The 24,544-nt window shown below is 43.2% G+C and overlaps 1 long non-coding RNA gene and 13 other non-coding genes across 14 annotated transcripts; all 14 read left to right on the forward strand.

The window, feature by feature from the left end:
• The first annotated feature begins 101 nt into the window (after positions 1-101).
• trnay-gua (transfer RNA tyrosine (anticodon GUA)) lies at positions 102-188 on the forward strand. Its single transcript is given in 2 exon segments — positions 102-138; positions 153-188. It is a non-coding gene; the product is annotated as a tRNA-Tyr (tRNA).
• Positions 189-777: 589 nt separating this feature from the next.
• trnay-gua (transfer RNA tyrosine (anticodon GUA)) lies at positions 778-864 on the forward strand. Its single transcript is given in 2 exon segments — positions 778-814; positions 829-864. It is a non-coding gene; the product is annotated as a tRNA-Tyr (tRNA).
• Positions 865-1,452: 588 nt separating this feature from the next.
• On the forward strand, positions 1,453-1,539 carry trnay-gua (transfer RNA tyrosine (anticodon GUA)). Its single transcript is given in 2 exon segments — positions 1,453-1,489; positions 1,504-1,539. It is a non-coding gene; the product is annotated as a tRNA-Tyr (tRNA).
• A 586-nt stretch (positions 1,540-2,125) lies between these two features.
• trnay-gua (transfer RNA tyrosine (anticodon GUA)) lies at positions 2,126-2,212 on the forward strand. The gene is given in 2 exon segments: positions 2,126-2,162; positions 2,177-2,212. It is a non-coding gene; the product is annotated as a tRNA-Tyr (tRNA).
• Positions 2,213-2,800: 588 nt separating this feature from the next.
• On the forward strand, positions 2,801-2,887 carry trnay-gua (transfer RNA tyrosine (anticodon GUA)). The gene is given in 2 exon segments: positions 2,801-2,837; positions 2,852-2,887. It is a non-coding gene; the product is annotated as a tRNA-Tyr (tRNA).
• A 588-nt stretch (positions 2,888-3,475) lies between these two features.
• Positions 3,476-3,562, forward strand: trnay-gua (transfer RNA tyrosine (anticodon GUA)). The gene is given in 2 exon segments: positions 3,476-3,512; positions 3,527-3,562. It is a non-coding gene; the product is annotated as a tRNA-Tyr (tRNA).
• Positions 3,563-4,150: 588 nt separating this feature from the next.
• trnay-gua (transfer RNA tyrosine (anticodon GUA)) lies at positions 4,151-4,237 on the forward strand. The gene is given in 2 exon segments: positions 4,151-4,187; positions 4,202-4,237. It is a non-coding gene; the product is annotated as a tRNA-Tyr (tRNA).
• Positions 4,238-4,825: 588 nt separating this feature from the next.
• trnay-gua (transfer RNA tyrosine (anticodon GUA)) lies at positions 4,826-4,912 on the forward strand. Its single transcript is given in 2 exon segments — positions 4,826-4,862; positions 4,877-4,912. It is a non-coding gene; the product is annotated as a tRNA-Tyr (tRNA).
• Positions 4,913-5,501: 589 nt separating this feature from the next.
• Positions 5,502-5,588, forward strand: trnay-gua (transfer RNA tyrosine (anticodon GUA)). Its single transcript is given in 2 exon segments — positions 5,502-5,538; positions 5,553-5,588. It is a non-coding gene; the product is annotated as a tRNA-Tyr (tRNA).
• Positions 5,589-6,177: 589 nt separating this feature from the next.
• Positions 6,178-6,264, forward strand: trnay-gua (transfer RNA tyrosine (anticodon GUA)). The gene is given in 2 exon segments: positions 6,178-6,214; positions 6,229-6,264. It is a non-coding gene; the product is annotated as a tRNA-Tyr (tRNA).
• Positions 6,265-6,853: 589 nt separating this feature from the next.
• Positions 6,854-6,940, forward strand: trnay-gua (transfer RNA tyrosine (anticodon GUA)). Its single transcript is given in 2 exon segments — positions 6,854-6,890; positions 6,905-6,940. It is a non-coding gene; the product is annotated as a tRNA-Tyr (tRNA).
• A 588-nt stretch (positions 6,941-7,528) lies between these two features.
• trnay-gua (transfer RNA tyrosine (anticodon GUA)) lies at positions 7,529-7,615 on the forward strand. The gene is given in 2 exon segments: positions 7,529-7,565; positions 7,580-7,615. It is a non-coding gene; the product is annotated as a tRNA-Tyr (tRNA).
• Positions 7,616-8,206: 591 nt separating this feature from the next.
• On the forward strand, positions 8,207-8,293 carry trnay-gua (transfer RNA tyrosine (anticodon GUA)). Its single transcript is given in 2 exon segments — positions 8,207-8,243; positions 8,258-8,293. It is a non-coding gene; the product is annotated as a tRNA-Tyr (tRNA).
• Positions 8,294-9,646: 1,353 nt separating this feature from the next.
• LOC115198055 (uncharacterized) lies at positions 9,647-22,192 on the forward strand. The gene is made up of 2 exons (XR_003879163.1): positions 9,647-9,868; positions 21,499-22,192. It is a non-coding gene; the product is annotated as an uncharacterized LOC115198055 (long non-coding RNA).
• Positions 22,193-24,544: the final 2,352 nt, after the last annotated feature.

The following is a 24,544-nucleotide window of genomic DNA, read 5'->3' on the forward strand; positions in this document are numbered from 1 at the left end:
CCACGAAACCACCAAACTCAGCAGATCAACTTTTTAAAAGGAACATATGCGTCTGCAGCACTTCGGACCATCTAGGTGATGGCGTTTATCTACATTTACAACCTTCGATAGCTCAGTTGGTAGAGCGGAGGACTGTAGGTGAAAGTGCAGCAATCCTTAGGTCGCTGGTTCAAATCCGGCTCGAAGGACTGTGTATTTTCGTGTGGCTTACGCCATCGTTTTGACAGCAGTGAACTTTGACACGTGCTTGACAAACAAGTTATCTTTCCCTGAGAGCCGAAATCTTCGATTTTTGACCATCGATAGGAATGTTGGGAGAGCAGCAGAGTACTTGAAATTGAAACAATCCTTAGGTCACTGGCTCACACGAGGATAACTTTTTCTGCAGTTGTGCCAAGTTTTTGATGTTTGCATAGTGTTTCCCCAGAAGCAAATTATTCCCTGACTGGGAACAAACCCCAGGACGCGGTGGTGAGAGCGCCGAATCCTATCCACTAGAACACCAGGGAGATGGCAAAAGCGATTTTGCAGTGAGGGGTCTAAACAGCGCTCTCTACCGTAAGCTCACTGTTTCTCTATCCCCAAACGCAACTACTTGCAATCAAAAGGGATGTAGCTCAGCGGAAGAGAGTGTTCGTTGCATGTGTGAGGGCCTCGGTTCAATCTCCAGCATCTCCACGAAACCACCAAACTCAGCAGATCAACTTTTTAAAAGGAACATATGCGTCTGCAGCACTTCTGACCATCTAGGTACTGGTATTTGTCAACATTTGACAACCTTCGATAGCTCAGTTGGTAGAGCGGAGGACTGTAGGTGAAAGTGCAGCAATCCTTAGGTCGCTGGTTCAAATCCGGCTCGAAGGATTGTTTATTTTCTTGTGGCTTGCGCCATCGTCTTGACAGCACTGAACTTTGACACGTGCTTGACAAACAAGTTATCTTTCCCTGAGAGCCGAAATCTTCGATTTTTGACCATCGATAGGAATGTTGGGAGAGCAGCAGAGTACTTGAAATTGAAACAATCCTTAGGTCACTGGCTCACACGAGGATAACTTTTTCTGCAGTTGTGCCAAGTTTTTGATGTTTGCATAGTGTTTCCCCAGAAGCAAATTATTCCCTGACTGGGAACAAACCCCAGGACGCGGTGGTGAGAGCGCCGAATCCTATCCACTAGAACACCAGGGAGATGGCAAAAGCGATTTCGCAGTGAGGGGTCTAAACAGCGCTCTTTACCGTAAGCTCACTGTTTCTCTATCCCCAAACGCAACTACTTGCAATCAAAAGGGATGTAGCTCAGCGGAAGAGAGTGTTCGTTGCATGTGTGAGGGCCTTGGTTCAATCTCCAGCATCTCCACGAAACCACCAAACTCAGCAGATCAACTTTTTAAAAGGAACATATGCATCTGCAGCACTTCTGACCATCTAGGTGATGGCATTTGTCTACTTTTACAACCTTCGATAGCTCAGTTGGTAGAGCAGAGGACTGTAGGTGAAAGTGCAGCAATCCTTAGGTCGCTGGTTCAAATCCGGCTCGAAGGACTGTGTATTTTCGTGTGGCTTACGCCATCGTTTTGACAGCAGGTAACTTTGACACGTGCTTGACAAACAAGTTATCTTTCCCTGAGAGCCGAAATCTTCCATTTTGACCATCGATAGGAATGTTGGGAGAGCAGCACAGTACTTGAAATTGAAACAATCCTTAGGTCACTGGCTCACACGAGGATAACTTGTTCTGCAGTTGTGCCAAGTTTTTATGTTTGCATAGTGTTTCCCCAGAAGCAAATTATTCCCTGACTGGGAACAAACCCCGGGACGCGGCGGTAAGTGCGCCGAATCCTAACCACTAGAACACCAGGGAGATGGCAAAAGCGATTTTGCAGTGAGGGGGCTAAACAGCGCTCTTTACCGTCGGCTCACTGTTTCTCTATCCCCAAACGCAACTACTTGCAATCAAAAGGGATGTAGCTCAGCGGAAGAGAGTGTTCGTTGCATGTGTGAGGGCCTCGGTTCAATCTCTAGCATCTCCACGAAACCACCAAACTCAGCAGATCAACTTTTTAAAAGGAACATATGCGTCTGCAGCACTTCTGACCATCTAGGTGATGGCATTTGTCTACATTTACAACCTTCGATAGCTCAGTTGGTAGAGCGGAGGACTGTAGGTGAAAGTGCAGCAATCCTTAGGTCGCTGGTTCAAATCCGGCTCGAAGGATTGTGTATTTTCTTGTGGCTTACGCCATCGTCTTGACAGCACTGAACTCTGACACGTGCTTGACAAACAAGTTATCTTTCCCTGAGAGCCGAAATCTTCAATTTTTGACCATCGATAGGAATGTTGGGAGAGCAGCACAGTACTTGAAATTGAAACAATCCTTAGGTCACTGGCTCACACGAGGATAGCTTGTTCTGCAGTTGTGCCAAGTATTTTATGTTTGCATAGTGTTTCCCCAGAAGCAAATTATTCCCTGACTGGAAACAAACCCCGGGACGCGGCGGTAAGAGCGCCGAATCCTAACCACTAGAACACCAGGGAGATGGCAAAAGCGATTTCGCAGTGAGGGGTCTAAACAGCGCTCTTTACCATCGGCTCACTGTTTCTCTATCCCCAAACGCAACTACTTGCAATCAAAAGGGATGTAGCTCAGCGGAAGAGAGTGTTCGTTGCTTGTATGAGGACCTGGGTTCAATCTCCTGCATCTCCACGAAACCACCAAACTCAGCAGATTAAATTTTTAAAGGCAACATATGCATCTGCAGCACTTCTGACCATCTAGGTGATGGCATTTGTCTACTTTTACAACCTTCGATAGCTCAGTTGGTAGAGCAGAGGACTGTAGGTGAAAGTGCAGCAATCCTTAGGTCGCTGGTTCAAATCCGGCTCGAAGGACTGTGTATTTCGTGTGGCTTACGCCATCGTTTTGACAGCAGGTAACTTTGACACGTGCTTGACAAACAAGTTATCTTTCCCTGAGAGCCGAAATCTTCCATTTTTGACCATCGATAGGAATGTTGGGAGAGCAGCACAGTACTTGAAATTGAAACAATCCTTAGGTCACTGGCTCACACGAGGATAACTTGTTCTGCAGTTGTGCCAAGTTTTTTATGTTTGCATAGTGTTTCCCCAGAAGCAAATTATTCCCTGACTGGGAACAAACCCCGGGACGCGGCGGTAAGTGCGCCGAATCCTAACCACTAGAACACCAGGGAGATGGCAAAAGCGATTTTGCAGTGAGGGGGCTAAATAGCGCTCTTTACCGTCGGCTCACTGTTTCTCTATCCCCAAACGCAACTACTTGCAATCAAAAGGGATGTAGCTCAGCGGAAGAGAGTGTTCGTTGCATGTGTGAGGGCCTCGGTTCAATCTCTAGCATCTCCACGAAACCACCAAACTCAGCAGATCAACTTTTTAAAAGGAACATATGCGTCTGCAGCACTTCTGACCATCTAGGTGATGGCATTTGTCTACATTTGACAACCTTCGATAGCTCAGTTGGTATGTCGGAGGACTGTAGGTGAAAGTGCAGCAATCCTTAGGTCGCTGGTTCAAATCCGGCTCGAAGGATTGTGTATTTTCTTGTGGCTTACGCCATCGTCTTGACAGCACTGAACTTTGACACTTGCTTGACAAACAAGTTATCCTTCCCTGAGAGCCGAAATCTTCAATTTTTGACCATCGATAGGAATGTTGGGAGAGCAGCACAGTACTTGAAATTGAAACAATCCTTAGGTCACTGGCTCACACGAGGATAACTTGTTCTGCAGTTGTGCCAAGTATTTTATGTTTGCATAGTGTTTCCCCAGAAGCAAATTATTCCCTGACTGGAAACAAACCCCGGGACGCGGCGGGAAGAGCGCCGAATCCTAACCACTAGAACACCAGGGAGATGGCAAAAGCGATTTCGCAGTGAGGGGTCTAAACAGCGCTCTTTACCATCGGCTCACTGTTTCTCTATCCCCAAACGCAACTACTTGCAATCAAAAGGGATGTAGCTCAGCGGAAGAGAGTGTTCGTTGCTTGTATGAGGACCTGGGTTCAATCTCCTGCATCTCCACGAAACCACCAAACTCAGCAGATAAAATTTTTAAAGGCAACATATGCATCTGCAGCACTTCTGACCATCTAGGTGATGGCATTTGTCTACTTTTACAACCTTCGATAGCTCAGTTGGTAGAGCAGAGTACTGTAGGTGAAAGTGCAGCAATCCTTAGGTCGCTGGTTCAAATCCGGCTCGAAGGACTGTGTATTTTCGTGTGGCTTACGCCATCGTTTTGACAGCAGGTAACTTTGACACGTGCTTGACAAACAAGTTATCTTTCCCTGAGAGCCGAAATCTTCCATTTTTGACCATCGATAGGAATGTTGGGAGAGCAGCACAGTACTTGAAATTGAAACAATCCTTAGGTCACTGGCTCACACGAGGATAACTTGTTCTGCAGTTGTGCCAAGTTTTTTATGTTTGCATAGTGTTTCCCCAGAAGCAAATTATTCCCTGACTGGGAACAAACCCCGGGACGCGGCGGTAAGTGCGCCGAATCCTAACCACTAGAACACCAGGGAGATGGCAAAAGCAATTTTGCAGTGAGGGGGCTAAACAGCGCTCTTTACCGTCGGCTCACTGTTTCTCTATCCCCAAACGCAACTACTTGCAATCAAAAGGGATGTAGCTCAGCGGAAGAGAGTGTTCGTTGCATGTGTGAGGGCCTCGGTTCAATCTCCAGCATCTCCACGAAACCACCAAACTCAGCAGATCAACTTTTTAAAAGGAACATATGCGTCTGCAGCACTTCTGACCATCTAGGTGATGGCATTTGTCTACATTTACAACCTTCAATAGCTCAGTTGGTAGAGCGGAGGACTGTAGGTGAAAGTGCAGCAATCCTTAGGTCGCTGGTTCAAATCCGGCTCGAAGGACTGTGCATTTTCGTGTGGCTTACGCCATCGTTTTGACAGCAGTGAACTTTGACACGTGCTTGACAAACAAGTTATCTTTCCCTGAGAGCCGAAATCTTCGATTTTTGACCATCGATAGGAATGTTGGGAGAGCAGCAGAGTACTTGAAATTGAAACAATCCTTAGGTCACTGGCTCACACGAGGATAACTTTTTCTGCAGTTGTGCCAAGTTTTTGATGTTTGCATAGTGTTTCCCCAGAAGCAAATTATTCCCTGACTGGGAACAAACCCCAGGACGCGGTGGTGAGAGCGCCGAATCCTATCCACTAGAACACCAGGGAGATGGCAAAAGCGATTTCGCAGTGAGGGGTCTAAACAGCGCTCTTTACCGTAAGCTCACTGTTTCTCTATCCCCAAACGCAACTACTTGCAATCAAAAGGGATGTAGCTCAGCGCAAGAGAGTGTTCGTTGCATGTATGAGGGCCTCGGTTCAATCTCTAGCATCTCCACCAAACCACCAAACTCAGCAGATCAACTTTTTAAAAGGAACATATGCGTCTGCAGCACTTCTGACCATCTAGGTACTGGTATTTGTCTACCTTCGACAACCTTCGATAGCTCAGTTTGTAGAGCGGAGGACTGTAGGTGAAAGTGCAGCAATCCTTAGGTCGCTGGATCAAATCCGGCTCGAAGGTATGTGTATTTTCGTGTGGCTTACGCCATCGTTTTGACAGCAGTGAACTTTGACATGTGCTTGACAAACAAGTTATCTTTCCCTGAGAGCCGAAATCTTCAATTGTTGACCATCGATAGGAATGTTGGGAGAGCAGCAGAGTACTTGAAATTTAAACAATCCTTAGGTAACTGGCTCACACGAGGATAACTTTTTCTGCAGTTGTGCCAAGTTTTTGATGTTTGCATAGTGTTTCCCCAGAAGCAAATTATTCCCTGACTGGGAACAAACCCCGGGACGCGGCGGTAAGAGCGCCAAATCCTAACCACTAGAACACCAGGGAGATGGCAAAAGCGATTTCGCAGTGAGGGGTCTAAACAGCGCTCTTTACCGTCGGCTCACTGTTTCTCTATCCCCAAACGCAACTACTTGCAATCAAAAGGGATGTAGCTCAGCGGAAGAGAGTGTTCGTTGCATGTATGAGGGCCTCGGTTCAATCTCCAGCATCACCACGAAACCACCAAACTCAGCAGATTAATTTTTTAAAGGGAATATATGCGTCTGCAGCACTTCTGACCATCTAGGTACTGGTATTTAACTACATTCGGCAACCTTTGATAGCTCAGTTGGTAGAACGGAGGACTGTAGGTCAAAGTGCAGCAATCCTTAGCTTGCTGGTTCAAATCCGGCTCGAAGGATTGTGTACTTTTGTGTGGCTTACGCCATAGTTTTGACAGCAGTGAACTTTGACACGTGCTTGACAAACAAGTTATCTTTCCCTGAGAGCTGAAATCTTCAATTGTTGACCCTCGATAGGAATGTTGGGAGAGCAGCAGAGTACTTGAAATTGAAACAATCCTTAGGTCACTGGCTCACACGAGGATAACTTTTTCTGCAGTTGTGCCAAGTTTTTGATGTTTGCATAGTGTTTCCCCAGAAGCAAATTATTCCCTGACTAGGAACAAACCCCGGGACGCGGCGGTAAGAGCGCCGAATCCTAACCACTAGAACACCAGGGAGATGGCAAAAGCGATTTCGCAGTGAGGGGTCTAAACAGCGCTCTTTACCGTCGGCTCACTGTTTCTCTATCCCCAAAAGCAACTACTTGCAATCAAAAGGGATGTAGCTCAGCGGAAGAGAGTGTTCGTTGCATGTATGAGGGCCTCGGTTCAATATCCAGCATCTCCACGAAACCACCAAACTCAGCAGATCAACTTTTTAAAAGGAACATATGCGTCAGCAGCACTTCTGACCATCTAGGTACTGGTATTTGTATACATTTGACAACCTTCGATATCTCAGTTGGTAGAGCGGAGGACTGTAGGTGATAGTGCAGCAATCCTTAGGTCGCTGGTTCGAATCCGGCTCGAAGGATTGTGTATTTTCTTGTGGGTTACGCCATCGTTTTTACATCAGTGAACTTTGACACGTGCTTGACAAACAAGTTATCTTTCCCTGAGAGCCAAAATCTTCAAATGTTGACCATCGATAGGAATGTTGGGAGAGCAGCAGAGTACTTGAAATTGAAACAATCCTTAGGTCACTGGCTCACACGAGGATAACTTTTCTGCAGTTGTGCCAAGTTTTTGATGTTTGCATAGTGTTTCCCCAGAAGCAAATTATTCCCTGACTGGGAACAAACCCCGGGACGCGGCGGTAAGAACGCCGAATCCTAACCACTGGAACACCAGGGAGATGGCAAAAGCGATTTCGCAGTGAGGGGGCTAAACATCACTCTTTACCGTCGGCTCACTGTTTCTCTATCCCCAAACGCAACTACTTGCAATCAAAAGGTATGTAGCTCAGCGGAAGAGAGTGTTCGTTGCATGTATGAGGGCCTCGGTTCAATCTCCAGCATCTCCACGAAACCACCAAACTCAGCAGATTAATTTTTTAAAGGGAATATATGCGTCTGCAGCACTTCTGACCATCTAGGTGATGGCATTTGTATACATTTGACAACCTCCGATAGCTCAGTTGGTAGAGCGGAGGACTGTAGGGGAAAGTGCAGCAATCCATAGGTTGCTGGTTCAAATCCGGCTTGAAAGATCGTGTATTTTCTTGTGGCTTACGCCAACGTTTTGACAGCAGTGCACTTTGACATGTGCTTAACAAACAAATTATCTTTCCCTGAGAGCCGAAATCTTCAATTGTTGACCTTCGATAGAAATGTTGGTAGAGCAGCAGAGAGTACTTGAAATTGCAACAATCCTTAGGTCACTGGCTCACACGAGGATAACTTTTTCTGCAGTTGTGCCAAGTTTTTGATGTTTGCCTAGTGTTCCCCCAGAAGCAAATTATTCCCTGACTAGGAACAAACCCAGGGACGCGGCGGTAAGAGTGCCGAATCCTAACCACTAGAACACCGGGGAGATGGCAAAAGCGATTTCGCAGTGAGGGGGCTAAACATCACTCTTTACCGTCGGCTCACTGTTTCTCTATCCCCAAACGCAACTACTTGCAATCAAAAGGTATGTAGCTCAGCGGAAGAGAGTGTTCGTTGCATGTATGAGGGCCTCGGTTCAATCTCCAGCATCTCCACGAAACCACCAAACTCAGCAGATTAATTTTTTAAAGGGAATATATGCGTCTGCAGCACTTCTGACCATCTAGGTGATGGCATTTGTCTACATTTGACAACCTCCGATAGCTCAGTTGGTAGAGCGGAGGACTGTAGGGGAAAGTGCAGCAATCCTTAGGTTGCTGGTTCAAATCCGGCTTGAAAGATCGTGTATTTTCTTGTGGCTTACGCCAACGTTTTGACAGCAGTGCACTTTGACATGTGCTTAACAAACAAATTATCTTTCCCTGAGAGCCGAAATCTTCAATTGTTGACCTTCGATAGAAATGTTGGTAGAGCAGCAGAGAGTACTTGAAATTGCAACAATCCTTAGGTCACTGGCTCACACGAGGATAACTTTTTCTGCAGTTGTGCCAAGTTTTTGATGTTTGCCTAGTGTTCCCCCAGAAGCAAATTATTCCCTGACTAGGAACAAACCCAGGGACGCGGCGGTAAGAGCGCCGAATCCTAACCACTAGAACACCGGGGAGATGGCAAAAGCGATTTCGCAGTGAAGGAGCTAATCAGCATTCTTTACCGTCGGCTCAATTTTTCTCTATCCCCAAACGCAACTACTTACAATCTAAGGGGATATAGCTCAGCCGAAGAGAGTGTTGGTTGCTTGAATGAGGACCTGGGTTCAATCTCCAGCATCTCCACGAAAACACCAAACTCAGCAGATTACATTTTTAAAGGGAACATATACATCTGCAGCACTTCTGACCATCTAGGTGATTGCTTGATGCTTTTCTAGTTGATCTTCGGCAGCTCAGTTGGTAGAATGGAGGACTGTAGGTGAAAATGCAGCGATTCTTAGGTCGCTGTTCAAATCCATCTCAAAAGATTGTGTATTTTCTTGTGGCTTGCGCCAACTTTTTGACAGCAGTGCACTTTGACTTGTGCTTCACCAACAGATTATCTTTCCCTGAGAGTGCCGAATTCTTCACATGTTGACATTCGATAGGAATGTTGGGAGAGCAGCGGAGAGTTCTTGAAATTGCAACAATCTTTAGGTCACTGCCTCGCACTGGCTCAGAGGAGGATAACTTTTCTGCGGTTGCACTACTTCTTGACGTTGGCCTAGTGTTTCCCAAAATGAATTAATTCCCTGAACGGGGATCAAACTCTGGACGCAGCGCTGAGAGCGACGAATCCTAACCACTAGACCACCAGGGAGAGGGTGTTGGAGGATTTTCCAGTCATCTGGTGATTCTCAGTACCTATACTGTTCTCTTTGAAGTAGAAAGAACAATCGATATAAGTTTAAATATTAGACATGTGTAAACAGAATGAAGGCTGAACCTTCAGAATGAAGGCTGAATGTGATTGTACAAAGCTGGGTCAACATCGAATAGACCATTGGACATGTAAAAAACAGAACGTAAGCAGAATCTGTGTGGATGAGGCAAGGTAAACCAACAAGACGTGTCTGGTCTGGGCCATGTCTGATCTTGTGAAGGCTGCTGGACACACACATGGGTTAATCATACATAGACAACATCGGCCTGAACTTGTGAAGACCTTTGGACAGGAAAATTAGCTAATCAGTGATAGGCAACAGTAAGAGTATGCATGTCACGCCATCAATAGAGTGATCATGTTAAGATCTGACATCGGTACCATCAGAGGCTCCATGTGTTGCAAGTGAAGTGGGAGATTTCTAATCAATGCAAAATTGAATTACAATTACGGAATTAAGTTAGCTAAATGAGAAGGAGTAGGCTACAATGATCAACAAACAGGTAGGCTGTTGTTTAACCTCTCTCGGGTATGTGGGACGAAATCGTCCCACCTAGTCAACAGCCAGTGGAATCGAGTGGCGCGAAATTCAAAAACCTTAAAAATGCTATTACTTCAATTTCTCAAACATATGACTATTTTACACCATTTTAAAGACAAGACTCTCGTTAATCTAACCACATTGTCCTATTTCAAAAAGGCTTTACAACGAAAGCAAAACATTAGATTATGTCAGGAGAGTACCCAGCCAGAAATAATCACACACCCATTTTTCAAGCTAGCATATAATGTCACAAAAAACAAAACCACAGCTAAATGCAGCACTAACCTTTGATGATCTTCATCAGATGACACTCTCAGGACATTATGTTATACAATACATGCATGTTTTGTTCAATCAAGTTCATATTTATATCAAAACCAGCTTTTTACATTAGCATGTGACGTTCAGAACTAGCAAACATACCGAAAACTTCCGGTGAATTTACTAAATTACTCACGATAAACGTTCACAAAAAACATAACAATTATTTTAAGAATTATACATACAGAACTCCTTTATGCAATCGCGGTGTCAGATTTTAAAATAGCTTTTCGGCAAAAGCACATTTTGCAATATTCTGAATAGATAGCTCGCCATCACGGGCTAGCTAATTTGACACCCACCAAGTTTGGCGTTCACTAAACTCAGAATTACTATAAGAAAAATTGGATTACCTTTGCTGTTCTTTGTCAGAATGCACTCCCAGGACTTCTACTTCAACCACAAATGTTGTTTTGGTTCAAAATAATCCATAGTTATGTTCAAATATCCTCTGTTTTGTCCGTGCGTTCAGGTCCCTATCCGAATGGTGACACGCGGACGCATGTCGTGACAAAAAATTTAAAAATATTCCATTACCGTACTTCGAAGCATGTCAAACGCTGTTTAAAATCAATTTTTATGCGATTTTTCTCTTAAAACCTCTTACATCTACACGTTCCGCTAGCGGAACGTCTGCTCCAATATCCAATGATGGGCGGGGCGCGAAATTCAAACTCCTCTAAATCCGAAAACTTACACTTTTCAAACATATGACTATTTTACAGCTATTTAAAGACAAGACTCTCCTTTATCTAACCACACTGTCCGATTTCAAAAAGGCTTTACAGCAAAAGCAAAACATTAGATTATGTCAGCAGAGTACCCAGCCAGAAATAATCAGACACCCATTTTTCAAGCTAGCATATCATGTCACATAAACCCAAACCATAGCTAAATGCAGCACTAACCTTTTATGATCTTCATCAGATGACACACCTAGGACATTATGTTAAAACCTCTTACATCTACACGTTCCGCTAGCGGAACGTCTGCTCCAATATCCAATGATGGGCGGGGCGCGAAATTCAAACTCCTCTAAATCCGAAAACTTACACTTTTCAAACATATGACTATGTTACAGCTATTTAAAGACAAGACTCTCCTTTATCTAACCAAACTGTCCGATTTCAAAAAGGCTTTACAGCGAAAGCAAAACATTAGATTATGTCAGCAGAGTACCCAGCCAGGAATAATCACACAGCCATTTTTCAAGCTAGCATATCATGTCACATAAACCCAAACCATATCTAAATGCAGCACTAACCTTTGATGATCTTCATCAGATGACACACCTAGGACATTGTGTTATACAATACATGCATGTCTGTTCAATCAAGTTCATATTTATATCAAAAACCAGCTTTTTACATTAGCATGTGACGTTCAGAACTAGCATTCCCACCGAACACTTCCGGTGATTTTACTAAATTACTCACGATAAACGTTCACAAAAAGCATAACAATTATTTTAAGAATTATAGATACAGAACTCCTCTATGCACTCGATATGTCCGATTTTAAAATAGCTTTTCGGATGAAGCACATTTTGCAATAATGTAAGTACATAGCCCGGCGTTACAGGGCTAGCTATTTAGACACCCACCCAGTGTAGCCTTCACCAAAATCACATTTCCTATAAGAAAAATGTTCTTACCTTGCTTGTTCTTCATCAGAATACACTGCCAGGACTTCTACTTCAATAACAAATGTAGGTTTGGTCCCAAATAATCCATCGTTATATCCAAACAGCGACGTTTTGTTCGTGCGTTCTAGACACTATCCCAACGCTAAATCTCGGCCACGAGCATGACGCAAAATATGACAAAAAATTTCGAAATATTCCATTACCGTACTTCGAAGCATGTCAACCGCTGTTTAAAACCAATATTTATGCAATTTATCTCGTAGAGAAGCGATAATATTCCGACCGGGAATCTGCCTGTCTGTAAACTGAGGAAAAAACCGAAAGCCGGGGGCGGGGCGTGTCACGCGCCTAAGGCTTAGTCCATTGACTGACCACTCAGCATTTGCTCTCGTGTGCTTCAGCCAGGGCTTTGAATGACATCATTCCTGTTTTTCCCGGGCTGTGAGACTCCATTGTTGACGTGAGAAGTGTCACGTAAGAGCAGAGATCCTTTGTAAACGACAGAGATAATAAAGAAGGGCAAGAAATGTTCAGACAGGGTACTTCCTGAACAGAAGCATCTCAGGTTTTTGCCTGCCATAGGAGTTCTGTTATACTCACAGACACCATTCAAACAGTTTCAGAAACTTTGGAGTGTTTTCTCTCCAAAGCTAATAATTATATGCATATTCCAGTTTCTGGGCAGGACTAATAATCAGATTAAATCGGGTACGTTTTTTATCCAGCCGTGAAATTACTGCCCCCTAGATGTAACAGGTTATACAATACATGCATGTCTGTTCAATCAAGTTCATATTTATATCAAAAACCAGCTTTTTACATTAGCATGTGACGTTCAGAACTAGCATTCCCACCGAACACTTCCGGTGATTTTACTAAATTACTCACGATAAACGTTCACAAAAAGCATAACAATTATTTTAAGAATTATAGATACAGAACTCCTCTATGCACTCGATATGTCCGATTTTAAAATAGCTTTTCGGATGAAGCACATTTTGCAATAATCTAAGTACATAGCCCGGCATTACAGGGCTAGCTATTTAGACACCCTGCAAGTTTAGCCTTCACCAAAATCACATTTCCTATAAGAAAAATGTTCTTACCTTGCTTGTTCTTCGTCAGAATACACTGCCAGGACTTCTACTTCAATAACAAATGTAGGTTTGGTCCCAAATAATCCATCGTTATGTTCCATCAAGACGTTTTGTTCGTGCGTTCTAGACACTATCCCAACGCTAAATCTCGGCCACGAGCATGACGCAGAATATGACAAAAAAATTCTAAATATTCCATTACCGTACTTCGAAGCATGTCAACCGCTGTTTAAAACCAATTTTTATGCAATTTATCTCGTAGAAAAGGTTTAATATTCCGACCGGGAATCTGCCTGTCTGTATACTGAGGGAAAAACTGAAAGCCGGGGGCGGGGCGGGTCGCGAGCGTAAGGCTTAGTCAATTGAGTGACCACTTAGCTTTTGCTCTTGTGTGCTTCAGCCAGGGCTTTGAATTACGTCATTCCTGTTTTTTCCGGGCTCTGAGACTCCATTAGAGACGTGCGAAGTGTCACGTAAGAGCAGAGATCCTTTGTAATGGATAGAGATAATAAAGAAGGGCAAGAAATGTTCAGACAGGGTACTTCCTGAACAGAAGCATCTCAGGTTTTTGCCTGCCATAGGAGTTCTGTTATACTCACAGACACCATTCAAACAGTTTCAGAAACTTTGGAGTGTTTTCTCTCCAAAGCTAATAATTATATGCATATTCTAGTTTCTGGGCAGGACTAATAATCAGATTAAATCGAGTACGTTTTTTATCCAGCCGTGAAAATACTGCCCCCTAGCCATAAGAGGTTAAAATAGCGATAATATTCCGACTGGGAGACGTTTTCGTTCAAAGACTGAAAGAAGAAAATGGTGTCTTCACATGCACGCGCGCACCCGTGTCATTGTTCTCAGATCGACCACTATCCAAAACCCCTACTGTTTTTCAGCCAGGGACTGCAGAGTCATCATTCCCCGTTCTGGCGCCTTCTGAGAGCCTATGGGAGCCTTAGAAAATGTCACGTTACAGCAGAGATCCTCTGTTTTCGATAAAGAGGCTATAGAAGGCCAAGAAATGGTCAGAGAGGGCGCTTCCTCTATAGAATCTTCTCAGGTTTTGGCCTGCCATATGAGTTCTGTTATACTCACAGACACCATTCAAACAGTTTTAGAAACTTTAGGGTGTTTTCTATCCAAATCAAACAATTATATGCATATTCTAGTTTCTGGGCAGGAGTAATAACCAGATTAAATCGGGTACGTTTTTTATCCGGACGTGAAAATACTGCCCCCGACCCAAGAGAGGTTAATATGAATGGAGATGTTGTAGACAAGAATGTGGGGAGCGCAGCAAAATAGCCTCAATAGCCTTGCTAGCTAGCTGGCTAGTGTAGCTAGCTAGCTTCTTTACATTGATTTGATGCAGACAATACAGACACACTACCAGATGAGATGATAGATAACCTGTCACAGCAATACGTTTGTCTAACTTGCATGAGTTTGTCTAACTTACTTTCTCTCTCTCTTTCTTTCAGACACACCGGCCCCTGCTCCTCTCACGCCCCACCCCCACACGTATGTGCTGAAACAACAAGCAGTATTCCGCCTCTCCCGAATGGCTCGAGCAAGTCCCACTGGCATACCGGACACTCCCATGATAAGTTGCATTGACACACTTCATGTGCAATAATATTGTTTAAAATATTTTTTGAATGACTACCTCATCTCTGTTCAAATACAGATTCAACCACAAAGACCAGGGAGTTTTTTTACAATGCCTCGCAAAGGGCACCTATTGGTAGATGGGTAAAAACAAATCTGATATTGAATATATCCCTTTAAGCATGGTGAAGTTCTTAATTACACTTTGGATGGTGTATGAAAACACCCAGTAACAACAAAGATATAGGCATCCTTCCTAACTCAGTAGGCAGAGAGGAAGGAAACAACTCAGGGATTTCACCATGAGGCAAATGGTGACTTTAACATAGTTACAGAGTTTAATGGCTGTGATAGGAGTCAACCGAGGATGGATCAACCGAGGATGGATCAACAACATTGTGGTTACTCCACAATACTAACCTAAATGACAGAGCGAAAATAAGAAAGCCTATACATAATACAAATATTCCAAAACATGCATCCTGTTTGCAACAAGGCACTAAAGTAAAACTACAAACAATGTGGCAAATAAATTAACATTATGTCCTGAATACAAAATGCAAATCCAACACAGCACATTACTGAGTACCACTCTCCATATTTTCAAGTATGGGGGTGGCTGCATCATGTTATGGGTATGCTTGTTATGGGCAAGGACTAGGGAGTTTTTTAGGATAAAAATAAATGGAATAGAGCTAAGTACAGGAAATATCCTAGAGGAAAATCTGGTTCAGTCTGCTTTCCAACAGACACTCGGAGACAAATTCGTTTAGGTTAGTTTCACAACAACATACAGGAACTCAAGTCATTTTGTTCACCTGACTTAGAATTCCTCACTATCAAATGCCGACCGCATTATCTACCAAGAGAATTCTATTTGATTATAATCACAGCCGTGTATATCCCCCCCCCCCAAGCAGACACATCGACGGCCCTGAAAGAACTTCGTTGGACTCTATGTAAACTGGAAACCACATATCCTGACGCTGCATTTATTGTAGCCGGGGATTTTAACAAGGCTAATCTGAAAACAAGGATCCCCAAATTCTATCAGCATATCGGCTGTGCTACCAGGGTAGGTAAAACCCTAGACCACTGTTATTCTAACTTCCGCGACGCATATAAGGCCCTCCCCTGCCCTCCCTTTGGAAAAGATGACCACGACTCCATTTTGTTGCTCCCAGCCTATAGACAGAAACTAAAACAGGAAGCACCCGCCCTCAGGTCTGTTCAACGCTGGTCCGACCAATTGGATTCCACGCTTCAAGATTGCTTCGATCACGTGGACTGGGATATGTTCCGCATTTCTGCGAACAACAACATTGACGAGTACGCTGACTCGGTGTGCGAGTTCATTAAAACCTCTTACATCTACACGTTCCGCTAGCGGAACGTCTGCTCCAATATCCAATGATGGGCGGGGCGCGAAATTCAAACTCCTCTAAATCCGAAAACTTACACTTTTCAAACATATGACTATTTTACAGCTATTTAAAGACAAGACTCCCCTTTATCTAACCACACTGTCCGATTTCAAAAAGGCTTTACAGCAAAAGCAAAACATTAGATTATGTCAGCAGAGTACCCAGCCAGAAATAATCAGACACCCATTTTTCAAGCTAGCATATCATGTCACATAAACCCAAACCATAGCTAAATGCAGCACTAACCTTTTATGATTTTCATCAGATGACACACCTAGGACATTATGTTATACAATACATGCATGTCTGTTCAATCAAGTTCATATTTATATCAAAAACCAGCTTTTTACATTAGCATGTGACGTTCAGAACTAGCATTCCCACCGAACACTTCCGGTGATTTTACTAAATTACTCACGATAAACGTTCACAAAAAGCATAACAATTATTTTAAGAATTATAGATACAGAACTCCTCTATGCACTCGATATGTCCGATTTTAAAATAGCTTTTCGGATGAAGCACATTTTGCAATAATCTAAGTACATAGCCCGGCATTACAGGGCTAGCTATTTAGACACCCTGCAAGTTTAGCCTTCACCAAAATCACATTTCCTATAAGAAAAATGTTCTTACCTTGCTTGTTCTTCGTCAGAATACACTGCCAGGACTTCTACTTCAATAACAAATGTAGGTTTGGTCCCAAATAATCCATCGTTATGTTCCATCAAGACGTTTTGTTCGTGCGTTCTAGACACTATCCCAACGCTAAATCTCGGCCACGACAATGACGCAAAATATGACAAAAACTTTCTAAATATTCCATTACCGTACTTCGAAGCATGTCAACCGCTGTTTAAAACCAATTTTTATGCAATTTATCTCGTAGAGAAGCGATAATATTCCGACCGGGAATCTGCCTGTCTGTATACTGAGGGAAAAACCGAAAGCCGGGGGCGGGGCGGGGCGGGGCGGGTCGCGAGCGTAAGGCTTAGTCCATTGAGTGACCACTCAGCTTTTGCTCTCGTGTGCTTCAGCCAGGGCTTTGAATTACGTCATTCCTGTTTTTCCCGGGCTCTGAGACTCCATTAGAGACGTGCGAAGTGTCACGTAAGAGCAGAGATCCTTTGTAATGGATAGAGATAATAAAGAAGGGCAAGAAATGTTCAGACAGGGTACTTCCTGAACAGAAGCATCTCAGGTTTTTGCCTGCCATACGAGTTCTGTTATACTCACAGACACCATTCAAACAGTTTCAGAAACTTTGGAGTGTTTTCTCTCCAAAGCTAATAATTATATGCATATTCTAGTTTCTGGGCAGGACTAATAATCAGATTAAATCGGGTACGTTTTTTATCCAGCCGTGAAAATACTGCCCCCTAGCCATAAGAGGGTAATAAGTGCATCGGTGATGTCGTACCAACAGCGTCTATTAAAACCTTCCCCAACCAGAAACCGTGGATTGATGGCAGCATTCACGCAAAACTGAACGCGCGAACCACTGCTTTTAATCAGGACAAGGTTCCCGGAAACATGACCGAATACAAACAGTGTAGCTATTCCCTCCGCAAGGCAATCAAACAAGCTAAGCGTCAGTATAGAGACAAAGTGGAGTCGCAATTCAACAGCTCAGACACGAGAGGTATGTGGCAGGGTCTACAGTCAATCAGTGACTACAAAAGAAAAACCAGCCCCGTCGCGGATCACGATGCCTTGCTCCCATACAGACTCAACAACTTTTTTGCTCGATTTGAGGACAATACAGTGCCACTAACACGGCCCGCTACCAAAACCTGCGGGCTCTCCTTCACTGCAGCCAACGTGAGTAAAACATTTAAACGTGTTGACCCTCGCAAGGCTGCCGGCCCAGACGGCATCCCCGGCCGCGTTCTCAGAGCATGCGCAGACCAGCTGGCTGGTGTGTTTACAGACATATTCAATCAATCCATATCCCAGTCTGCTGTCCCTACATGTTTCAAGAGGGCCACCATTGTTCCTGTTCCCAAGAAAGCTAAGGTAACTGAGCTAAATGACTACCGCCCTGTAGCACTCACTTCCGTCATCATGAAGTGCTTTGAGAGACTAGTCAAGGACCATATCCCCTCCACCCAACCTGACACTCTAGACCCACTCCAATTTGCTTACCGACCCAATAGGTCCACAGACGACGCAATCGCCATCACACTGCACACTGCCCTAACCCATCTGGACAAGAGGAATACCTATGTTAGAATGCTGTTCATCGATTACAGCTCACCATTTAAGACCATAGTACCCTCCAAACCCGTCATTAAGCTCGAGACCCTGGGTCTCGACCCCGCCCTGTGCAACTGGGTCCTGGACTTCCTGACGGGCCGCCCCCAGGTGGTGAGGGTAGGTAACAACATCTCCACCCCGCTGATCCTCAACACTGGGTCCCCACAAGGGTGCGTTCTCAGCCCTCTCCTGTACTCCCTGTTCACCCATGACTGCGTGGCCATGCACGCATCCAACTCAATCATCAAGTTTGCAGACGACACTACAGTGGTAGGCTTGATTACCAACAACAACGAGATGGCCTACAGGGAGGAGGTGAGGGCCCTCGCAGTGTGGTGTCAGGAAAATAACCTCGCACTCAATGTCAACAAAACAAAAGAGATGATCGTGGACTTCAGGAAACAGCAGAGGGAGCAGCCCCCTATCTACATTGACGGGACAGTAGTGGAGAGGGTGGAGATTTTTAAGTTGCTCGGCGTACACATCACGGACAAACTGAAATGGTCCACCCACACAGACAGCGTGGTGAAGAAGGCGCAGCAGCGCCTCTTCAACTTCAGGAGGTTGAAAAAATTCGGCTTGTTGAGAGCATCCTGTCGGGCTGTATCACCGCCTGGTACGGCAGCTGCCCTCCAGGACACCTACACCACCCGATGTCACAGGAAGGCCAAAAAGATCATCAAGTACAGCAACCACCCGAGCCACTGCCTGTTCACCCCGCTGTCATCCAGAAGGCGAGGTCAGTACAGGTGCATTAAAGCTGGAACCGAGAGACTGAAAAACAGCTTCTATCTCAAGGCCATCAGACTGTTAAGGGCATTTGGAATTACAATAATTGCTTACACCTATCCATTTGATTGATTAGGTTTAACTTATAGCTAGATTCCTCAATATGATAGACATATAACTATACCAGTGGAGGCTGCTGATGGGAGGAATGCTCATAATAATGGCTGGAATGGAGTCAATGGAGTGGTATCAACATGGAAACCACGTGTTGATACCACTCCATTTACTCCATTCCAGCCATTATTATTAGCTGTCCTCCCCTCAGCAGCCTCCACTGAACTATATGTATAGCTAGAAACATGTAGATGACCAACTAGCTAGATGTAAAACGGTTTTTGAAAAATTGTTGTACATACGTAGCTAAATCCGTCCACTTTTCTAATTAAGCAATACGGCAATATACCACGGCTAAGGGCTGTTCTTACGCACGACGCATCGCAGAGTGCCTGGACACAGCCCTTAGCCATGGTATATTGGCCATATACCACAAACCCCTGAGGTGCTTTATTGCTATTATAAACTGGTTATCAACGTAATTAGAGCAGTAAAAATAAATGTTTTGTCATACCCATCTGATATACCACAGCTGTCAGCCAGTCAGCATTCAGGGCTCTAACCACCCAGTTCATAATAAAAGTTAACATTACCCTGAATTGTGAATTTCTCTGAATGTTGTGCCTCTTGTCGAGATCAGTGGTGCCTTCATAGTACTTTGCCTGGATGGAAAGATTTTAAAAAATCTCCTTGAGGGATGCCATTGAAGTGTAAGCAACATACAAACAGGAAGCTAAAATAACAGTTACTGTACGTACGTTAGCTAGCTAATGTTAGCTAAACAAATCTGTCTGGCTAGCTAGCTGGCTAGCTGACTAGGCAGGCTGAGGTAAATAAGTACAGTAGCTACAGTAGCAACGTCCATCTAAAAACAGTTAAAATGATTTGTTCCTATTTAAGAATAGGATATAACTATCCCGTCTTTTCAATCAGCGCAGATCTACTCCAATGAGAAAATGTATTTCAAACAATTTGACTCCATCTCCTCTTTGAGTATCTGTTAGGATCAGTCCGAGTAGGCGATGAGGCACAGGCCCATGTTAGCGGTAGTGTTGTGGAGGTCAAACACCAGGTCCATTGCCTCTGGACTGCCTTTAGGACTTAGCAGGGAACTCAGCTCCTGGGACTGCATAGGGGATTTTGTCTGTCACAGGGCCACTAAGAGGGAGAGAAGCAGGATGAATCAGAGCCTAGCCTTTTGGGGCCCCAATGCAAAATTTGGTTGGCGGGCCCCCAACCTCGCAGCAAAACATCATTTCCTACATCATTTCCTACAATTCTACCCATTTTGAGCCAAAGTGTTCATTGCTATGCTGGTTGCTTGGCTCTATTTTACCTCGTAGCCGTCACGAAGAAAAGACAACGCGGGCAGTTCTAGTTCTATTTCACGTCATAAGCGTTCGCACAGTCCTCGCAAAATGATTACATCAGAATTGGTCTCCAAGGACGTTGTTTTTGACGGTAACAAACTGCTGACTACCTGCTGCTTCAGAGGATCGAAAAGACTGGAAAGTGAACACTCTTCCTTTGCCATATATTTGTCTTTACATAAGTAAATATTCTTAAATATCAATATGGATGAAGGAAAGGTGACGAGGGATAGTACAACTTTTGATATTTTAACTCAGTAGGGTAGAACATGAGGTTGGCCCTTAACTCTGTCTCCAACCATTTGGATAGTAGCCTTCATTGTGCTTTTAACCAGATATATTTTGATGATACACACAATCACAGTAGAAATAAGATCTGAGATTCCTATGATCTCACCCACATTGTTGTTAAATTGAGGTGATTTCTGTTGGATTGACACATTGAGAGGGGGGGGGGGTTCACAGGGGAAAAATGCCTTACATACCTGTGAGGTTCATTCACTTTGACCTTCCCTCAATGAAGAGTATTCTCTCGAGTCTGTAGGCAAGGATGGCTTTGGTGAGTAAATAAGGAGGTGGCCTTCTTTACTGCAATGGTGGTCAAATAGCTTAGTGGTCTGGTGACATCTCTCTGTATGTCGATGTTGTGATAGCCCGTTCTGATATTTCTTAATTTCTTTCTTTTTATTTTTTTTTGGGGGGGGGGATTTGTGTGTGTATTGTTTTGTATTGTTAGGTATTACTGCACTGTTGGAGCTACAGTTGAAGTCGGAAGTTTACATAAACCTTAACCAAATTTTTTTCACAATTCCTGACATTTAATCCTAGTAAAAATTCCCTGTCTTAGGTCAGTTAGGATCCCCACTTTATTTTAAGAAGGTGAAATGTCAGAATAATAGTAGAGAAAGATTTATTTCAGCTTTAATTTCTTTCATCACATTCCCAGTGGGTCAGAAGTTTACATACAAACAAATAGAATTCGGTAGCATTGCCATTAAATTGTTTAACTTGACCCTTTGTTCCAGATTTCTTCCGGAGAGACACGAAAGTACCAAGGGACTGAGCCTCTCTATCCATTCTTCATTAATGAATTTGCGTACTATGAGAAGGGCATAGCTCTCTCCCTGGCAAGACAGAGAAGTGTGGGGATACCGTCCATCTGGTTGGAGAGTGAAATAGAACAGGGAAAGAGGAAAAGTGCGCCAGAAGAAAGAGGAAGAAATTCAGGAGGAGATGAAGGACGAAGGCTATCAGAAGCTAATGGAATATGGACAGGAGAGTGACTGACTAAATGGACAATACAAATCAGAGCTAATTTCAAGTTCTTGATATGAACAGTAGATTCAAAACACACCTCAGGAATAAGATTGTCATGTTAAGTGAGAGACATTGTTCAAATGTTATGAACTTCCAAAATTAATAATAAAATCCTTTATTGAAATGACAGCATTTGCTGATAAACGCTTCAATACACACGCACACACACTAACCTAGTATGACATCATCAGCTCACAATTCAACATTTTCCACACTTGCTCGCTACTCCAGGATATCTCTTGGGAGAATAATAAAATACATTCACAATAGATTTACTGAAGCACATACATACCATATAATTTGCCATATGAACTACATCTGAGGCAGGAAAGATGGTAGGCTACCATTTGTTTGATTTGCATTTGCCAGGCAGATAATATGGTTAGAATCATTGGTTTTAAATATCGATGAAAAAAAGAAGAATCGACATCATTTTGAGAAAGCTTGACTCATCAGCTACTTTAAGTCGACATTCTTTCATAAGTCTCACCTTTCATAACGCATACGTTTTCATGAAACATTGACTGCTGTCATATCATGTATATGAAGACAAGCAGACCTTATGGACACACAATTTAAATGAACATGTTTCCAAGTACTCTATTCTTCTTGACGGTCAAGGGTTGATCAAGGTATTTTTCAGACATTAATCTTCACTTGTGAACAGTTAATTGTACATTGTAGACTAAAATCAGATTAAATACCCAGGCCTACGAATAATGCATTCATTGCAAAGCATTTAAAAATATGATCCAAAAATAACTAGTATTCAAAGAAAAAGGATCATTAACGTTTTTCATACAACCACATTAAATACATTCTTGACATAATAAATTAGTATTGACAGTTCACAGTTTAATCTTTGCATTTCTTTGATTATTATTAATACAAGCCTGTGCCATAGAAGTGGCATTTGTAGGTGATAGTAAAAATGAATAAATTACGTAAACCAAAAAGACATAAATAACAAAAAGTAACACTATGTAAAATGCAACATAAATCAAAGTAACCACATCTAGTCAATAGTGAGCAATAGTCTACAATGGAATGTAATGTCATGTGTACAAAACAGAACCTTCGTAACAAAGTGACATTGTCCACTATTAACCAAGCTGTATTGTGGGGGTAATAGATTCCTAAGAAGTTCTGCAGAATCTTACAAATCAATCAAAATAATACTCCTGATAAAAGACAAAACAAATCTCTTAAAATCAACAAATTACATACAAAATATCCAACCACAACAAACAATATGTAACTTTCTATAGATTGTCACTCAAAAAGGAAATATTTGTAGCCTATATTTTTCCATTTGTCCTGGCTATCTCCAGGTTCTTCTAAGGTCGAAATACAGTACCAGTCAAAACCTTGGACACCTACTCATTCAAGAGTTTTCCTTCATTTTTACTATTTTCTACATTGTAGAATAATAGTGAAGACATCAAAACTATGAAATAACACATATGGAATCATGTAGTATCCAAAAAAGTGTTGAACAAATCAAAATATATTTGATATTCTTCAAAGCAGCCACCCTTTGCCTTGATGACAGCTTTACACACTCTTAGCATTCTCTCAACCAGCTTCATGAGGCAGTCACCTGGAATGCATTTCAATTAACAGGTGTGCCTTAAAAGTTCATTTCAGGAATTTCTTTCCTTCTTAATGCGTTTGAGCCAATCAGTTATGTTGTGACAAGGTAGGGGTGGTATACAGAAGATAGCCCTATGTGGTAAAAGACCAAGCCCATATTATGGAAAGAACAGTTCAAATAAGCAAAGAGAAACGACAGTCCATCATTACTTTAAGACATGAAGGTCAGTCAATCCGGTAAATGTCAAGAAATTTGAAAGTTTATTCAAGTGCAGTCGCAAAAACCATCAAGCACTATGATGAACCTGGCTCTCATGAGGACCACCATAGGAATGGAAGACCCAGAATTACCTCTGCTCCAGAGGATAAGTTCATTAGTTACCAGCCTCAGAAATTGCAGCCCAAATAAATGCTTTACAGAGTTCAAGTAACAGACACATCTACACATCAACTGTTCAGAGGAGACCATGTGGATCAAGCTTTCATGGTTGAATTGCTGCAAAGAAACCACTACTAAAGGACACCAATAAGAAGAAAATACTTGCTTGGGCCAAGAAACACGAGCAATGGACATTAGACCGGTGGAAATCTGTCCTTTGGTCTGATGAGTCCAAATGTTTTTGGTTCCAAGCGCCATGTCTTTGTGAGACGCAGAGTAGGTCAACGGATGATCTCCGCATGTGTGGTTCCCACCGTGAAGCATGGAGGAGGAGGTGTGGTGGTGCTTTGCTGTTGACACTGTCTGTGATTTATTTAGAATTCAAGGCACACTTAACCAGCATGGCAAGCACAGCATTATGGAGCGATTCGCCATCCCATCTGGTTTGCGCTTAGTAGGAGTAGCATTTGTTTTTCAACAGGATAATGACCCAACACAACCTCCAGGCTGTGTAAGGGATATTTGACCAAGAAGGAGAGTGATGGAGTGCTGCATCAGATGACCTGGCTTCCACAATCACCTGACCTCAACCCAATTGACATGGTTTGGGATGAGTTGAACCGCAGAGTGAAGGAAAAGCAGCCAACAAGTGCTCAGCATATGCGGGAACTCCTTCAAGACTGTTTAAAAAGCATTCCAGGTGAAGCTGGTTGAGAGAATGCCAAGAGTGTGCAAAGGTGTCATCAAGGCAAAGGGTGGCTACTTTGAAGAATCTAAAATAG

Source organism: Salmo trutta, chromosome 8 (assembly GCF_901001165.1).
Source record: "Salmo trutta chromosome 8, fSalTru1.1, whole genome shotgun sequence".
In the NCBI taxonomy this organism is placed as follows: Eukaryota; Metazoa; Chordata; class Actinopteri; order Salmoniformes; family Salmonidae; genus Salmo; species Salmo trutta.